Here is a 16,858-nt window from a genome sequence, read left to right as displayed (position 1 = left end):
CCCTGTGATGGGTCATACACAGTCAATGCAGTAAGTCAGCCGCCAGTGGGTGCGTGGCAAATGGAACACCAATGTGTCACAATTCACACAACATGCAATGTTCCCTGGGTAAGCAGACATACCCATAAAGCAAGCCATGACTTCAGAGCAAGTTGTGTACCACCATGACCGAAACAAAGTTGGCAGTGCATTTATCATAATGTACATGGAAATTAAATGCACTGCACCCGAGTATGTCCCTTGCTGTATGTCCCTGTGAGCTGACCCTTTCCATGTCTCGGAAGGCTACATGGTTGATACAAGTGCCTCGATGGACATTGGTGTACCGGAGGGTATGTGCCACTGCCCCTGCAGGTGTCCCAGACAACCTTACAATCAATCAACAGCCATCAGTCCACCAACACATCTGAGCTGCATTGTGTGCTTCAACACCAATATTCATCCAAGCTCACCCTCAGTGCTGTGACTAAGCCTGCATGTGCAACTCGCCTGGTGCAAGCTTTTCTGTGTTGTGGCCCCCCTGTGCTGCTCACCTTGCCTGGAGTTCCTTGGAACACGTCAGCAGTTCTAGGATGTAGGTCTGCAATCCCTGTGCCTCTGCTTGTGCACACATGTGCATGTGGGCACCAACAAACGTGTCCAGAATTCCGTCGTCCAACGGGCCATGTCTGCTGGCAAAGGTTCTCTGGAGGCTCATCCCCCTGCAGAAAGGGCATGAAACACATGATTAATGCTTCAAAGTCATCTGTGTGTGTCTCTTCAGGCATCTCATTACTTGACCATGTCAGAGAGTCACATCATAAATCACACCATCAGTCCGTCTTTCACATCCAAAGTGTGGAACACTATCTACGGCATGAATTGCAACAAGCACGTGTACAGTAAAGATAAGAAACATACTACACAATGCATAGCAATGAATGTACACATTAATCATGAAACACCCCATTTAGCAAAAGCTGAACAGTGGACAATAACACCAAAATCATCCCCACTAGGGGTGTAAACACAAGTCACACAGCACCAAACATGCCACAGATATGACAGTCCAAAACCCTTGTGTAAAAGGTTGTGACACCGAACCATCCTTGCGAGCCCATGGATAAGGGAGGCAGGAGTGGCATATGTGAGTCAAGGACCCCAAGCAGCAAACACATACACAAGTCAAGCCTGAAGGGCCCAGCTGGAACAGACAGTGGATGCCTTCAAAAGCCACAAAGCACCGCACCGTCACATGAAAGCACAATAGACAAGCAATTTTAAACTATATTAACTAATTACACTAACTATGGAAAACCTACATTACCTAATTAAACTAACTATCAAACAGAAACTTAACTAACTAAAAAATGGCCACATACGACCTGGGGGGGAGGGGAGGCACCCAGGAGGGGGGAGGTACAGGGTGCTGCTCAACATCCACATGCGATGATGCTGAGCCAAAAATAAAACCTCCATGGGCTCAACGCCTGCAGAGCCCGGCCTATGTGGGAGATAGATGGTCGTCCGAGTCTGGCTCATCCTGGAAAGTAGGACGTGGCACAGTAGCCTGGCCACGCCTAGCCGCAGCTTGCCCCTCGTCGGCAGCAAGTCTGCCGGATGGGTGAGCCTGGTTCTGTGTGGCGATGTGACGTAGGTCTGCATGCAGAACCTCACGTGATACACGTGATTCCTCTTGCAAGCTAGCACGTGTAACACAGAGTTCCTCCTGCAAGGCCTGGCTGGACAACCGCTGCACCTCCCGGCAAGCCTGTAGCTCAGCCGAGATGGTACGCCCAAGCTGTGCAAACCTCTCCTCTGCCCGCTGCCTCTGGGACATCATAAGGACACCCAGAGTGGATTTGAGGGAAGCATACTCCTCCTTCAGGGCATCCATGTGCGCCTCTGCGTGAGCAGCAATTGCTTGACGCAGAGATGACATTTCAGTCTGGCGTGCCCTGTCTAAGGCCGCCATGCCCAGCCTGACCGAGCGGGCCGTGGACCGTGCCGCCTGCTGCTGGAGAAGCACCTGCCTAGCAGGGGGGAGCACAGATCGGGCCACACGCTCCATGCTCTCAGCGATGTTCTCCATTGCTGCCCCCTGCTGTTCTGAATTGGCAGTCATGTCTTGCTCCCACTCAGTATACTGCGGTTGCGCGCGGCGACCGCGTTGCCGGGCTTGACCCCTGCGGGACCCAAGGACCTGGGGTCCTCGCTGTGTTGGCACCGCCTGCGGCTGCACGACTACATGCCCCCGTCGACGTGATGTCCCAGGCACATCAGTGACTGGTGTGGAGGGTGACCCTGTGTCCCGATCCACCACGGGCGGAGGAACCAAGACTGTCTGATCCCTCAGTGCAGGTGTCGCGGACAGAGGAGTGTCCACATCAGAATCACTCACCCCTGACACATGGACTTGATGCTCATCCAACTCAACATGGACGTCAGAGTCGACATCAAGGCTGGACTCATAGGCAGCCAGAGACAAGATGGACTGTAGCAATTGGGGGTTTTCGTGGCCTACCACCCCACAACCCTCACTAGTGCCGGGTTGATGTAGTGTTAACAACCCTGTGTCTGGCATGACAACACCATCCTCCGCCTCCATTGCATCATCGCCTGAAAAATAGAGAGAAAAAAGGTCACTACACATGTCAGAAGCACACAACACACACACACACCGACAGCAAACGCATCAGGCAGACATGTGACACACAACATATAACCTGGCATGCATGCTGGGTCAACTTTGAATTGCTTCTGTGATCAGACCTGTTGAAAGGTGGCAGTTTCCATGGAAGTGGGTCTATGCAGTGCAGAAAATGTGTACGCCACTCACTACCTACATGTACAAGGACCCCATGGTGTGTGCCAGGAAATGTGAAGGCAGTGCAATGTCAAATTCAGACATCACGTCCATTGTGCATTCAATGTGTACCATATCTAGAAGCCAAGCACCCCTCCACCCCAGTACCAAAGCAGGGATGCCTAGCATGGTATCAAAAGGCTGACCATACACCTGTGTATTGACAGGCAGTGTTGACTGGCATCACCATCTTAATGTGATTCAAGTGACAACACTGCAAATGATGCTGGGACAGTAAGCAGGACACATGATGAAAACTCTGGATGCCGCCCATGTGTGAAGAAGACACAACAACAGTTGGACAGAGTCATTGGCCATTGAACAGGCTGAGGCCTGTGAGCCACACAGATTGTCAGACCCTAAAGATGTGTGTAACGCAGGACTGAGCCACAGTTGACATGGGAAGGCTGATGAGATGCCAGGCAATGTATGTAACCAAGGACTTGTATTACAGTGATCATCCAGTCAAGGACACATAGGGGCATGCGTGCAATGCACATGGAGCATGAATGGGCACTCATGTCCCTGCGGGACATCTGACCTATGCACAGTACAAGTGAGATACCCTGCATCAAGTACTAAGGCTGTACCACACGGCATATGTCTGGCAGATTCTACGCTGGAAGTTAGCATCTACACAGGACTCATGAACAAGAAAGTACACATTGGCAAGATTGAAGAAGACCAGTGCAAAGGTGGAACTGTGGTGCAGAGTGGCGGAGGAGGGGCAAGGGAGCATGCCTACATGGAGTCCCTGCATGCAGGCAGAGGAGACATGCATCACGGAAGCATTGCATTACTTACACATCAAAACCATGTACACGTCACATGTAGTGGCAATCATGCACAACACATCCCACAAGTGAAACACACACGTCCTCAACAAACACGCATCAACACTCACTGGACTGGGCATCAAAGTCCAGCATCTCTCCCACTCCTTCGACCAATTCTGGTGGTATGAACTCCGCAGCGAGTGCCTCATGCGGAGTGAGCACTTCCTCCTCTGGTGCAGGCCCACCACCAGTCACCAGAGTCAAGTTGGAATTGGAGGCACGCTTAGCCTTAGTGCTGCGTTTGATGTCATTCTAAAGCTTTTTGCACTCTTGCGCCGTGCACACCTCAAGGCCGAATGAACTGACATGTTCCGCAACATGCTTCCAGTGGGTGTCACGTTGGGCAGCCGTAGTCTGACTATTGGCACCCACTAGCATGTCACGGCTGTGGCCCCGCACGTAGTCCACGAGGAAGTCCAGTTCCTGCTTGCAGAAAGGCTTCTTCCTCGACGTGCAGGAGGTCGTGGCTGTGTGTGGGGTCCCAGCCTGTGCTGCAGGTGCAACCTTCCTCCTCTTGGACTGTGGCACAGACCCTGGCTGGCTAATGCCGCCCTGACCAGTATGGCCAGTGGGTTCGGTGGATTGAGCCAAGGGAGTGGCAGGTGGAGGGACGACCAAAGGCCTGACTTGTGTCAGTGGCAGCTGGGTGCCCTCTAATGGACCCTGCGCAGCAACATCAGCTGTGGCAGGGTCATTACCGCAACAGTCCTGGTTGGCAGACTCACAACCGGGGTGTTGTTGGGTGCATCTGCCCCTGCACTTGCCAACACCCGGCTGTTCGGGGCAGCAGATGACATGACTGCCCGATGGACACGTGTCTTGGTCTGAGAAGCCTAGCCTGCCCCTATGGTTTCCCTCCTGGCCTGTTGGAGATCTACCAAGGGCTCCTCAAGTGCCAACGCAGCCTGCGCTGGCAGACCCTGAGCCTGGGTGGCGGTGTCCACAGCTGCACCTGCAGCTACCACTACCCTTGGGCCCGTGGCAGTCGATGGAACAGACTGCCGGGTCACACGGGCGCCAGTGCCAGATGCAGAAGCTGCATCCCCCGGAACCACAGGGGGTGGTGGCATGACTGCACCGACACATGGCACAACATTGTGCTCAAGTGGCGCACCCCTGCCTCTTCCCCCTCTGTGGCCGCCCTGGACACCCTGGAGTCCCCCTACTCCCTGGTCACCACGGGCACGTCCCCGACCACGCCCGCCACGAGGAGTATGCCCAGCTGAGGCGCCGCTCACCTTTGGTGGCCTCCCAACCATGGCACAGATGTAGTAGTGCCGGCACAGATGGAGTGGTGCCAATGGGAGGTGTACACCACAATTGACCTGGGCAATTGGGGTGAAGGGGGTGGGAAGCAAGATGTTAACAGCCCCACTGCACCTGCAAGGCTGTATGTGACCCCGGTGATGTAGTGACGGGTCACGCAATGCTCAGGCACCCCAAAACTGCAGTAAAACCGTGCACGCAGCCCTGCAGCCTACGTGCGTGGATTCAACCTCCCGCAGTACGCAGTGGCACCAAGTAACACGAATAACGCGTAAGCGTGGGACACACAGGCTACTATGACATCGAAAATGGGTGCGATACACAGGGGCAACCGCAGTGGGAAAAAGAGCGTGTGCGACTCACCGTCTGACTAGCGCGATACAGAAAAACACACGTAGCCAATACCCCCGGCAAAAGAAGAGATACGTCATTGATAGATGTGAAGTTGTGATGGCACGCAAAACAACAGGAAGCAGCAACACACGTCGGTCTCTATGAAAGGCACGTACAGCGAACTGCTGGGCCCGCTCACCTTTAACCCGTGCTGAGGAAAACGCCCGCGCGCGTCACGTCACTTACGCGCATGGGCCCTTTCCTCGGATTACACGCGGACGTGCAGTTTTTCACGCACGCTGAAATGCCCATGCATGCCTGCGCGCGTCACGTCACAGGGGCGCTTGCGCTTGAGGGGCCTTCTGTCCAATGAAATTGCGTATGTGTGCAGACGCGCTTACGCGCTAAGGGCCTTTCCTCGAATTACACGCTGACGTGCAGAATTTTCACGTGCCAAATCACTCCGTATCAAGCTGGCCACGCGTAAGCACACGGAAGACCACTCTCCTGCCCAGAAGGCCGAATTACTGCCCCCCAGAGCCCCGAGCACGCTCCCACCTGCCATCTGCTGCTGCCTGCTGCCCACGTGCCCTGCCATTTGCTGCCTGCACATCAGCCAGGGGTGCTGTTGCTGTGACCACCCCTGCTGGAACCGAAGACTCCCGACTGGGATTCCATCGCTCCACAGCCCAGCCCCAGGACCCAGTTGCCCACCCACTCCTGCCTCTGGGGTTGTCATGTCGGGCACTGCAACATCTGGCACCACTGACAACCCCCGGCCAGAGAGGCAGAGGGGCACCAGCTTCAGTGCCAGGGAAGTTGGTGTCCTCGTGGAGCAAGTCCTGGGGTAGTATGATGCCCTCTTCGGAAGTTTTCGCACCGACAAGGAAGGACGGACTCGGATCTGGACGGACATCGTGACTGCCATCAACGCGGAGGGGGTGGCAGTCCACGACTTCCAACATGTCAAGAAGCGCTGGGAGGACTTCAGGTCCAGGACCCTGAACAAGGCCCGGCGCCTCTTGAAGGCAGCGGATGCTAAGGGGCGCCGGGGCCACTTGTCGGAAGATCAGATGAGGGTCCTGGAACGCATATCCCCAGCCCTCCACGTCCAGGTCCTTGAGAGGCACACCTGTCTGGAGTCGAGCGGTAAGTGTACATGTATCCTGATTGTGAGCTGTGCGTGTGCTGATGTTTCAGTAGTGTGCAGGTTGCACATCTGTTTGTATGGGGTCGCGTATGGGTGGGGGTGTACAGGGCCGTGAGGCTAACACATGCGAGGGCTGTGATGTGTGAGACATGGATGGTGCTTGTGTGTGTAGGCTTGCATGCCAAATGCAGTTGTGTGGGCACACATGTTTGGATGAATGTGTATGTAAGTAGACATGTTCGTGATGTCACGCATGTATGTTGTTTTCAGCTGCATGTATCAGCACTGTGTACATGTGCATGTGTGTGACAAGGGTGCAACAGTGATGCAACATGGATGCATGTGACAGCGGGATGTGGAAGCCTGATTGGCAGATGTGACATGGATGCCCTTCTGAACACTGCGACACTTGGCAGAGGTGTACACATGCATGCTAGTGTGGTGGTGTGTGTACATGTGTAGTGCACTTCCTGTGTTGCATGTGATGTCTGGCTCAGCTTTGCCTGCTCATGCTGTTGTATGTATATGGATGGTGCTGGCAGTTGCGATATGGCTGTGGTATGGCTCATGTGTGCGAGTTGAAATTACATGTGTGTTGGGGATTGTGATGGCATGTCTGATGTTTGCCAATGCCACTCATGTACAACTGTCATGTGTGTATGTGTCCATTGTACAGTGCTCTGATGCCTGTGTTTTATTTCTCCCTGTCTGCAGCATCAACTGATGAAGAGGGTGGAGAAGGTGCTGTGGAGCACAGCGGCGGGGATCCCACCGCCAGCCGGAGACGCAAGGCCCGGCTCCCCTACCAGGTTGTGATCTCATCGGGGAGTGAGGAGTCCGCTGCCGCGTCCCAGGCCGCAGCTGCTGGGGACAGGTCCGAGAGGCTGAGGTTGGAGTTGGACTCCTCGGCAGCAGAAGGGGCAGCTGGGACCCCACACGGCCCAACGGGGGAAGACGGCACAGAGTCATCCAGGTTGGTGGGGGGTTTGGTGGAGGAGGAGGCCGTGAAAGCAACAGAGACGGGGTCTGGAGGTGGGGATTCCACTGGTACTAGTGGTGCAGTGCAGGACAGGTGCAGGCGGCAGCACAGGCCGCTGCGGAGGTGCCTGTGTGCAATCCTGTCCCTGATCCTGTCCCTGCATCATCTTGCACCAGCAGGGATGCCTACGTCCAGACACATTTTCAGGCAGGGGATGAGCTCACGACAACTGGCCTTCCTCTGCCTGCGGACGTGGCTATCCGGGTCCGGGTTGAGCCTGTCCTGACTGGTGTGGTGTTGCGTCAACGGGCCATACGAGGTGACCTGCATTCTTTTCATGAGGAGACTGCACGTCATCTTGAATGGCTCGTTGACCGCGTCGGCCTTCTGGGACAGGTCACCCAGGCCGGATTCCTCCGTTTGATGGGGCTTGCTGCGACCCCCTCCTCAACTGAACCCTCTATGCGCCAGTCGTCCTCCGTGCCATCTTCCCACCCATCAGTCACCTGGGTGCCCTGTGGAGCTGCCTCTGACGGTGCGGCCAGGCTGGTGGAGGAGGCATTCCTGCCACAGTCGGGGGTCGGACGTCCAGCAGGGGTGGCCACATCAACAACTGCACCCCAGCCAGCGGAGGATGTGCAGGCAGCAGGAGGCAGTGCACGGGCAGAGGCACAGCAGCAGCAGCAACGTGGTGGGAGCCATGAAGGCTCGGGCCTTCGACATTGGAGGGGCAGGCATCGGCCGGAGGGCAGGAGGACCCAGGGCAGAAAGTGTCTTCCGTGTGGCAGCGGTTGGGCCACGCCATAGATGCGGAGCGGCAGCGGGCGGAAGAGGCACAGCTCACAATGGTCAGGGCGGAGAACTCCATGCAGAGGGCCCTGAGGCGGGCCGAGTGCCTCGAGGCAATCCGCAGGGGGTTGGAGGTGGACACGTCGACAGCCCTGCGGACCCTCGGGGCCATGGAGGAGGACCGCCTCTGGGACATTGAGCAGGAGTTCGATGATGCCCTGGCCCGGGACATCAAAAAGTGAGCCGTCGGACTAGCCCTCTGCCCTTGTACATAGTTCTGTAGTTAGTGTTAGGTTTCCTTTGTTTTTGCATTTTTTTTGGACCTTTTGGACAATGGGCCACCTTTTTGTATATAGTTTTTTTTTATTAGGTAGTGTTGTTAGATAGGTTTCATTTCTTTTGTTGGGATCATGGACCATGGCTTGTTCATCTGTACTTAGTTGACTGTTGGATTTTCTTCTTATTTTACAATTTACCCATGGAGCAATGGCTTTCAATTATAATTTTCCATTGGATTTTCTTTTGTGGACTGTGTCTTTGGACACCATTCCTTTGGATTATGATTTTTGGGATTGCATTTTTTCACGGACATGCTTCTTTTTATTTTTTTACATTCCCATTTCTGTTTGTTTATTTTTGATTCAATTTATGTTTCCTTTAATACATATTTTTTATTCAAACTTCAATGTGTAGTATCATCTCATTGGTTTCATGCATATCATGATATGGGTTTTGAGATTCACTGACACCCATTGGGTGTATGTGAGGGACATGTGTTCGTTTCCAAACTTGCAATTGGTGTTCTATCATGTTATTGCCATTTCTAAGTGGTTGGATGCAATACTCGGGTGGGTGTTTTGCATTTGGAGGCTGACCATAGGGACCAGGGATCTAGATTGTGATGACATCTTGGCTGGGGAACATGAGTTGGGGCCTGGTGGAGGGTGCACCACAGTGCTGGGGGGTGGGGGTGATGGGAGACATGAGTTGGGGCCTGGTGGAGGGTGCACCACAGTGCTGGGGGGTGGGGGTGATGGGAGACATGAGTGGGAGCCTGGTGGAGGGTGCACCACAGTGCTGGGGGGTGGGGGTGCAGGGGAACATGAGTTGGACATGAGTGGGGGCCTGCTGGCAGGTGCCCCACGGTGCTGGGGGGTGGGGGTGCAGAGGAACATGAGTTGGACATGAGTGGGGGCCTGCTGGAAGGTGCCCCACAGTGCTGGGGGGTGGGGGTGCAGGGGAACATGAGTTGGGGCCTGGTGGAGGGTGCACCACAGTGCTGAGGGTGGGGGTGCAGGGGAACATGAGTTAGGGCCTGGTGGAGGGTGCACCACAGTGCTGGGGTGTGGGGGTGCTGGGGAACATGAGTTGGACATGAGTGGGGGCCTGCTGGCAGGTGCCCCACAGTGCTGGGGGGTGGGGGTGCAGGGGAACATGAGTTGGACATGAGTGGGGGCCTGCTGGCAGGTGCCCCACAGTGCTGGGGGTGCAGGGGAACATGAGTTGGGGGCTGGTGGAGGATGCACCACAGTGCTGGGGGGTGGGGGTGCAGGGGAACATGAGTGGGAGCCTGGTGGAGGGTGCACCACAGTGCTGGGGGGTGGGGGTGCAGGGGAACATGAGTTGGACATGAATGGGGGCCTGCTGGCAGGTGCCCCACAGTGCTGGGGGGTGGGGGTGCAGGGGAACATGAGTTGGACATGAGTGGGGGCCTGCTGGCAGGTGCCCCACAGTGCTGGGGGTGCAGGGGAACATGAGTTGGGGCCTGATGGAGGGTGCACCACAGTGCTGGGGGGTGGGGGTGATGGGAGACATGAGTGGGGGCCCGGTGGAGGGTGCACCACAGTGCTGGGGGGTGGGGGTGATGGGAGACATGAGTGGGAGCCTGGTGGAGGGCGCACCACAGCGCTGGTGGGTGGGGGTGCAGGGGAACATGAGTTGGACATGAGTGGGGGCCTGCTGGCAGGTGCCCCACAGTGCTGGGGGGTGGGGGTGCAGGGGAACATGAGTTGGACATGAGTGGGGGTCTGCTGGCAGGTGCCCCACAGTGCTGGGGGGTGGGGGTGCAGGGGAACATGAGTTGGACATGAGTGGGGGCCTGGTGGATGGTGCACCACAGTGCTGGGGGGTGGGGGTGCAGGGGAACATGAGTTGGGGCCTGGTTGAGGGTGCACCACAGTGCTGGGGGGTGGGGGTGCAGGGGAACATGAGTTGGGGCCTGGTGGAGGGTGCACCACAGTGCTGGGGGGTGGGGGTGATGGGAGACATGAGTGGGAGCCTGGTGGAGGGTGCACCACAGTGCTGGGAGGTGGGGATGCAGGGGGACATGAGTGGGGGTGCAGGCTAGTCCCCCGTGGTGTGGGCTGCCTGCAGGGGCCGTGGAGGTTGTGGAGCGAACACCTGGGAGAACCCACACGGCCAATTCACGTGTAGTACTCCACGGAACCCCTGAAATACACGCACCCTGCTGATGTCGCGTGTGAAACTTCCCGCGCACCCCAAGATACACGTACCCAGGACATTCGCGTGTGGAACTTCCAGCGCACCCCTGAAATACATGTACCCTGCTGATATCGCATGTGAAACTTCCCGCGCACCCCAAGATACATGTACCCAGGACATTCGCGTGTGGAACTTCCAGCGCACCCATGAAATACACGTACCCTGCTGATATCGCGTGTCAAACCTCCCGCGCACCCCAAGATACACGTACCCAGGACATTTGTGTGTGGAACTTCCAGCGCACCCCTGGAATACACGTACCCTGCTGATATCGCGTGTGAAACTTCCCGCGCACCCCAAGATACACGTAGCCAGGACATTCCCGTGTGGAACTTCCAGCGCACCCCAGTAATACACGTACCCTGCTGATATCGCGTGTGAAACTTCCCGCGCACCCCGAAATACACGTACCCAGGACATTCGCGTGTGGAACTTCCCGCGCACCCCTGATATACATGTACCCTGCTGAATTCACGTGTGAAACTTCCCGCGCATCCCTGATGTACACGTACCCTGATGGAATCGCGTGTGGAACTTCCAGCGCACCCCTGAAATGCACGTACCCAGCTGAAATGACGTGAGGTACTTCCCGCGCACCACAGTGATACACGTAGCTCGCTTGCCGTGCTGGTACAGGGTTAGCGCAGCCCTTTGTGCTGGATTGGGGATTTTGATGGCTTTTCCCTGCGCAAGGGGCGTTCTTGGGGGCGTAACTGGCGCTGCTGCAGGGTCGCTGCGCCACTGTGCGCCACGGCTGGTTTTGGTGGCTGGAATCCATGAATACGCTGTGCGCGGAAATGTATTTTGGCGCACGCGGATGGCGCAGGGATTCGCACACGCACACTGTGCGCCAGCCGCGTGCGCCACTTGTGCGCTGAATTCTATGGATTACCCCCATTTGTGTCTTCATTTGAGAGTGATTTGAGAGAAATTAAGAAGAACATTTTAGTGGAGAGACACCCTTTGCCAGTCATATCACAGGTTTTTGCTGTGTTGGGAGAGTCAAGTTGTTTTAAAGTCATGGATTTGTCTGCTGCTTTACACCAAGTACCTTTGTCACAAGAATGTCAAGATGTCACAGCATTCATCAAACCATTAGGAACATTCAAGTATCTTAGGATGCCTTTCGGTTTGGCATCAGCTCTGGCTGTTTTTCAGCATGTTGTAGATAAGGTTTCAGTAATGTGATTGTGTTTCAGGAAGACATTCTCATGTTTGCTAATTTTGTTGAACCACATGACAAGGTATTGAGGAATTTTTTTAAAAGGTTATGTGAAGCTGGCCTAACAGTGCAAAGCAGCAAATGTACAATTGGAGCACCGCATATAGGGCACAACATTTCAGCTCTAGCATTTTCTCCCAAGCATAGTCCAGTATAAACTATTAGTAAGGCCCCAGCACCGCAGGAAAAGGATCAGTTGAGATCATTCATGGGCAAGGCAGAGTTTTATCACAAGTTTGTTATCAATTTTGCCCTCATCTCGACACCATTGAGAGCATTACTAAAGAAGGAAGTGAACTTCTTGTGGTCAGATGAGTGTATGGAAGCATTACAGGGGATTGAAAAAGGGATCTCCAATGCACCTGCTATAGGGGGGGTTTGTGACAACTAGACTGTGGGAAGGAGGAGCATGTGATAGCCTTTGCGTCTAGACCATTGAGGGGTGCAAGGAAAAAACTATTCAGTTGTAGAGCGAGAGGCTTTGGCAGTGTTTTGGGCTATTATGCATTTTAAGTTCTTTCTGTGGGGCCAAGGATTTACAGCAAAAATGGACCACAGACCTTTGGTACATATGTTGGCTTGTGGGAACTCGTCCAAGGGTTCTCCCAGAATTTCTAAATGGGTAATAGGTTTGAAAAACTATGCTTTTCAGATGTGCTATGTTCCCGGGAAGCTACATGTGTTGGCAGATTGTCTTTCTCGATTTCCTGTGGATTGTGGTGATGAGTGTGAACAGGTAGAAGGCAAAATGATTGTATTTAGTATTGAGCAGGGTGCTTTGAATGAAGAGGAGTGGAGGTTGGCAGAAAAAGATGATGCAGTGCTTAGCAAGGTGACAGAGTGGACAGTGGAATGTTGGCCTTGCTTGAATGATGTGAAAAGGAATTTAGATCATTTTTATGAAGTGAAGCATGAATTATTCTTGTCTGGAGGAGGACTGAGAGAGGTTCAAAAGTGGTTCCCCACCCGCAGGTGTTAGGGACAAACTAATAGAAATTGCTCATCATGGGAATCGTGGAATCAAAAGTACAAAAAGGATGCTGAGACAGAGCTATTGGTGGGTAGCTAGGGATGGTGGAGTTGATAGAGGAATAAGGAAATGTGAAATTTGTTCGGCGAGTGACAAGAGTAAAGTGTCGCGTGAGATACCATTTCGGCCTGTGCAAGTGCCTGAAGAACCTTGGCAAAAGGTTGCAGTACACTTAATGGGTCACATTCAGGGGCTGGGTGAGGATCTCAAGTTCATTTTGGTTTTTGTGCATTACCAATGGAAGTGGATAGAGTGGAAGGGAGTAAGAGAAGCAACTGTTGGGTGTCCTGACCCACGTTCGAGCTATCATGCTGCAACATTTGGTGCTGTGGGCTTAGAAAATCCAAGATGGCCAAAAAGCCCACAAGTGCGCCAGAATCCAGGAGAACCACGCAGTTTGTGCGCACACCAAAATGGTTACCTAACTTGCCACCCACCAATGTAAAGAAAGATCTTTGTTAACAAAATCCACTGTTACTGATGTCAAAAAGTTGCTGAAATCGTGGCTCATTGGACCACTTTAAAGATTCAACCCTTTTGTGGGGTTCCACATAACCATCTTACTGTAAGGAGCCACATCAAAACAATGTTAAGCAAGGATTATTTACTACCATGTAAGAACCATTCCTGTTTAGAATGCATTAATCCAAGAAAGATCCCAAAATTGCATGCAGTACCAACAAAATCCTCAAGGCGGCGCTAGCGGTCTAAACTCTGACAGGAGAACTGAGTGCAGTTGCTGACAAAGGGATTTGACTCAGCTGACTTCAAAGGCTGCATTTTAATTAAAAAATTAGCCACCTGCTGTTCCCAGAGGTCTGAAGCCTGGGAAACCCTCTCACCTCCAGAGATTCACACCAGGAGTTAGAATCTCACATGACCTCTTGATTGATAGAAGGCAGACTGGCTGGGAGCCTCCTGGAGACCACACAATAGGCTCTTGCAATTGAATAGGATATGTTGATTTTGACTGTTTCCTGTCAACAAAGGCCTGCCTGCCAGAAGACACATGTGACTGACCCACCCAAGTCTTGGAGGCGGACTCCAACACTCTAAGAACTGAATTGAAAGCAAAATATATATTTTACAGAAACACTGATAACTCCTTGTAATCAAATGACAGAAATGTATAACTTTGAGAGCCTTAATTTAAAAAATGTACCTTCAATTCAAGCCCAAACTCCAATTTGTGTGATGTTCTGGGGCAAAACCCTGCTATTTATGTATACTACAGACTCTGTGTTTAAGCTAGAGACATGTTAATTTACTGGAGTATGTATGGACAGGCCGTGTACATGTGTACAAATCTGGAGAAAAATCTGATGTTGCAAAACCACTAAAAAGCACAAAATATTGCCATTTCTGAATGCAAGCCCCCAGGAAGAGCAGAGTTGAACAGGGGCTACCATCAGTAAATGCATGATGGGTGCATGTAATTTCAAACCACTGTGTAGCTATGAAATATGTCTTTTTGATCAAATATAGATTGTGTGTAATTTGACTGGGGAGTGTCCTTTCTGAAAGCCATTAAATGACATCATTCTGACACACAATCCTGCTCTCCAGTGAGAACGCAAAGAATTCTCCAACATATCAGAACTCTGAAGGGGTTGGGCCTAGAAAGCTAGCCTCTCCACCCATTTTCAAAACACATAAAAGCAGACAGTCAGGACAGATAGAGACATTCAATTCCATTTGCTGCGGAACATGCTGCCGGACCATACCACATCCAGAGATCCAGACTTCAAATCCATCAATCTCCAGAGAAAGCTGTGCAGAAAGATCCAGAAGCAGTGCTGTACCCAGAGAGAGCAGAGCTGACCCAGACCACTGTTAGCAGAACCAGAGAGCTGACCCAGATCACTGTGAAGTGCCGAGACCAGACCAGAGTCCAGTCTAAAACCTGACAGATCCGTGGCGAGGCCCATTTATTTCAAAAATATATTGTGAGTACCTAGCAGAACTGTGCAGAACCAATCTCTTAGTTAAAATAATATAATTCAATCTATTTTAATCTAAGTAGAACTGCCTCCTAACTATCACCTGTCATTTTGCAAAACTGTCACCTGTCATTTCTAGCTGCTAGCTGTCACTTTGAACTTTTAAAATTTCAAATCTGAAAAACGACCTTTACCATATCGCTCATATCTCCGTGACCGTTTGTCTTAGAGACTTGCAGTAACTTTCCTCTGAAAGCTGGGAATCTTGGCTTTTCAACGAACCTTGAACCGCATTCCTATTCCCTATATTTTTGCCGCAATCGCGAAAAACGCACTCGCGAATTTTACCGCGATTTGCAAATTTCTCCACGTGTGAAAACAGCAGATTCCTTGCTTTCATTTGCCAAAAATTCGTTTAACCTGCTAGTTACTCCTAGATCCTTGCTAAAGTGAGCCTGAACTCATCCCAAGTATATTTCACTCACCCTGAACCTCCTAAAGGGAATTAAAACCATTTTTTAGCATATTCCTCACTTCATTGCCAGCACATATAAAAGCATTTTGGGCCTGTGTTTCAAACTTCTGTAGTCTAAGCTTGCTGGGGTGAACTGAATTACATTTGATTGCATTTCTGAGAACTGTGTGCTTTCCTTCCATTTCCTTGCATTGCATAAAAGGGGGGGTGAATTGCCAGAGAAAAGTGATTACATTGTTTTGTTGAAATCATATTGAGTATTTTCTGTATTGCATTTTTCATTCAACATTACATCCATCTGAACTTATATAAAGTATTCTCTACCACCTTATTCTTCTGTTCCTATTCACAAGTGTGCTAGTGCCAGACTATCCATTATTGATTACTGCTCAGATTAAGTGTGATATTCAATTATTAATTTATTATAAAGCGTGATATATATATATATATATATATTGTTTAAATTATCAAATAAACCTTTAAACTTGCAAAACAGAACTACTTCTTGGCTCAGTGGGGTCAGGGGGATTCCAAGAGAGGGGTGTTATATAGGGGTAGTCATCCAGAACGCATGAACTGGACATAAAGATATATCAATAAGGGTTTTCATTCAGTATTCTAGACTAGGCGTTGACTTAGCTGTAGTGTTGAATTGAATCCTCTTACAAATTGGGGGCTCGAGCGGGACGTTTGGGTTAGATCTACCATTTGTGCAGATTAATACAGCGTGCCAGCTGACCAGATACACATATCCGGTCGGATCACCACGCTGTGTTACGCTGTAAAGCACTCCTCAAAGGAACGCTCTAAGGAAAAGGTCTGTTTTGCAAAAATAAAATACAAACTTCTGTAAGTCAGGAAGGAACTCAAATCTCTAGAATGACGACCTTAGTAGACATGAAAATAGCCAGAGAGCACTTCTTACATAAGTTATTTGTGAGAGGTGAGTGGACTCATCAGGACCAGACGGTCTGGTTGCAAGCAATCGCACCCCAGATCACGGAAACAGGATCAGATATATGGAGAGACCAGGGTCCCTTACATGTGGCCCTGAGTGAACTATATATGTCCTCAAAGGCCAAGGATGAGCACAACAAGATTGCCAGGGTAGCGGCATATTTATATTTACATATGGGAGCCATGCAGGACAAATGTGCTGAAGGCCAAGATCTGGCGAGTAGGCAACTGCTGGCATTACAGAAGGCCCAATCTGATCTGGACTCTTCTGAGCAGAGGCTGAAGAGGAGCCAGGAGTCAGAAAATGATAGTAGGCAGTATATCATTAAAATAAAAGAGGACATGGATATACTGCAACAGGAAAAGGCTGACCAGGATACTAGATTTCTGGCCCTGCAGAAGGAGCACCAAGATAGTTTGGACTCCTTACTGCAGAGCCAGAAAAAGCTGGAGCAACAATTAGACTTTAACAGGGCATGCACGGAGCAGGTAGCCACCCTGCAAAGTCATCTAGATAGAGTGAATGCAGAGAGC

This window comes from Ambystoma mexicanum, chromosome 6q (assembly GCF_040938575.1).
Source record: "Ambystoma mexicanum isolate Mex_15411 chromosome 6q, UKY_AmexF1_1, whole genome shotgun sequence".
Taxonomy (NCBI): Eukaryota; Metazoa; Chordata; class Amphibia; order Caudata; family Ambystomatidae; genus Ambystoma; species Ambystoma mexicanum.
This window is presented reverse-complemented; position numbering follows the sequence as displayed.